General features: G+C 43.8%; 1 non-coding gene across 1 annotated transcript; it reads left to right on the top strand.

Moving 5' to 3' along the window:
• The first annotated feature begins 270 nt into the window (after positions 1–270).
• Positions 271–342, top strand: TRNAQ-CUG (transfer RNA glutamine (anticodon CUG)). Its single transcript has one exon. It is a non-coding gene; the product is annotated as a tRNA-Gln (tRNA).
• Positions 343–2,793: the final 2,451 nt, after the last annotated feature.

The following is a 2,793-nucleotide window of genomic DNA, read 5'->3' as shown; positions in this document are numbered from 1 at the left end:
CTAATCTAACCTGACAAACCCAAACCTAACGTAACCCTTCCATAGAGGAAATAGATCTTTAAATGCAAAATGGAAAAAAAAGATGAAAAAAGTGTTTGTGTGATACTGGAATAGAAGTCAAATTTTGAGTTTGTGGATACAAGCGGAGGGAGGGAGGGAGGGAGGGAGGGAGAGGTGGTGTGTGTGTGACGGCGCGAGAGGCAGATACGAAGAAAGAGAAAGCCGCCAAACGACAAGACACGACACCGGCGATCCGCCAAGTGTTGTGCCGGTCCCATGGTGTAATGGTTAGCACTTTGGACTCTGAATCCAACAATCCGAGTTCGAGTCTCGGTGGGACCTTCGCTTTTTGCGTCAGCCAGACTTGTTTATTACCCCCCCCCCCGCCCCCGCTGGGGTCACGTGACCAGCGGATTGCAGTACTTGTTTACGAAAAATCGATACGGAATGCAAGACGGCCATTATCGAGTCTTTAAACCGAATGACCTGACTCCTTGTTCAGAGCGAATGCTGCAAAACACATCTGTTCAGAATACAAATGAAAAGAAGACACCGTAATACAAACAAGATTTATTTGTGTGTGTGTGTGTGTGTGTGTGTGTGTGTGTGTGTGTGTGTGTGTGTGTGTGTGTGTGTGTGTGTGTGTGTGTGTGTGTGTGTGTGTGTGTGTGTGTGTGTGTGCGTGAGTGTGTGCGCGCGCGCGCTACCCAATGGTCTTTCTCCACGGTCTTTGACCACGTGTTGTACTCGTGATTGACAGCTATTACGCTCCCGGAGGAGAGCTCAGAATTCATATATATGGCTCGATCAATGGGTAATGCTGTGACCTTACATATACGCACGCGCGCGCACACACACACACACACACGCGTGCGCGCGCGCACACACACACACACACAAATCCTTGCCCACCAGAGTTGGGATGCCTGTTCCCAGTACAGCAATGCCGAAATTTTTACAGCATTGGGCGGGACTCGATCGCGGATTGCTGAATTAGCGGTTGAGAACAGTACCAGTGCACAGTGTGTGTGTGTGTGTGTGTGTGTGTGTGTGTGTGTGTGTGTGTGTGTGTGTGTGTGTGTGTGTGTGTGTGTGTGTGTGTGTGTGTGTGTTTGTGTGCGTGTCTGGAAACATGAACGCACGCGAGCACGCACGCAAACACACGCACGCAAACACACGCGCGCGCGTGTGTGCGTGCGTAAACAATATTAGGCTCACAAGCGCAGATATAAATACATTGTTTAAAAAAAAAAACAGGCCTACTACTAAGAGTGAACACCTCCAACTCCCCCTCCTCCCTTCTTTTCCTCCTCCTATTCCTCCTCCTCCTCCTCCTCTTCCTCCTCCTCCTCCCTCCCTCACGAGCCGTAGCAAATAAAGAACTTTAACAGCGTTCATCGGCAATAGCAGTTTTCCAGACAACTATTTTTTTTATCGAACAATATTTCTTCACACGCACCGACAGCGTAAAAACGGATGGTATGACCTACCAGAACCCAAGCCAAATTCCTTTCCTTTAGAAATATATATAAATACATTTCTAAATTTAATTCACGGCTATTATAGCGGGGTCAGGATTCGAACCAGGTACAAGATTACCCGGTCCAGTCCACCCAACAGCAGCGGGACGGCCTTATAAGGAGACAGGGCCTTGTGATATGTCTGTGTGCGCGTATACATATATATATATATATATATACATATATATATATATATATATATATATATATATATATACACACATACATACATATATATATCACAACTAACACCACAGTCAGCGAAACTATATATTTCGATTGCTAACTGCAATCCTCTTCAGTAGTACAAAGTGGAAGGAGGATGCTATCTTAAATAGCAACCTCTTACAAAGGAAAGGCAACCTGGAAAAGAATAAATGTCACTACCCCAACCCTATGTGACCTGAGGGTGACATGAGGTCGGGTCAGGGGGAGGGGGAGGAAACTTCTTGACAATTTGTTTGTTAATGAATAATCCTGATATTATATCTGGGGTCCATTGACTCTTGGAAATATTCATCGTGGGCAAATATTCAATTAATGTGGATTCCACCATTTACCTTCTGAACCCACAGCCTGATTTATAAACAAGGTCGGATTTTTCCCAGTCCATCCGGTGATTAAAATTCATTTACGTGTTGAAACACGGCTGAACTTTCTTAGCCATACTTGATCGACCTCTTGTGTTCATTCAATATTGTCTCCCCTCTTTTGGCCTATGTATGAAAGGTTGCAATCTTTACATGGAAGGGAGTAAACACCTGGGATATGATCTTCTCTCAACCTCTGGTGAACATTAACTTTTTTATTAATGGTATTAGGGTAATTATGAATTAAATTTACCTTCTCTTTGGGAAGAAATTTGGACAAATGACTAATGGACTCTGAAAAGGGGATGACAAGGGGATTTTGTCTCTCTTTTGGCTTAGTGGAAGGGGGATTGAAAAAGCTGGTTCTGGCTTGGCTGAGGGCTTTATCCAGGAACCACTGAGGGTAAGCTAATTTTGTTAATTGGGACCTGATGGAAGTTAATTCATGTTCTAAAAATTGGGGGCTACAAATCCTAAAGGCTCGGAGAAAAAGACCCGAAGATACATTTCTTTTAATGTGATCTGGATGATGACTAAAGAAATTAAGGTAACTTCCTGAATAGGTGTTCTTTCTGAAAACAGTGATGGCAAGCTTATCCACATTCCTCATGATTAAGGTGTCTAAAAAGGGGATTTTGTCATATTTTTCCCATTCTACTTTGAACTTGATATTAGTTGTTAAA

The sequence above is a fragment of the Oratosquilla oratoria genome, chromosome 2 (assembly GCF_046742065.1).
Source record: "Oratosquilla oratoria isolate Oo_2021 chromosome 2, ASM4674206v1, whole genome shotgun sequence".
Classification (NCBI taxonomy): domain Eukaryota; kingdom Metazoa; phylum Arthropoda; class Malacostraca; order Stomatopoda; family Squillidae; genus Oratosquilla; species Oratosquilla oratoria.
This window is presented reverse-complemented; position numbering and strand designations above follow the sequence as displayed.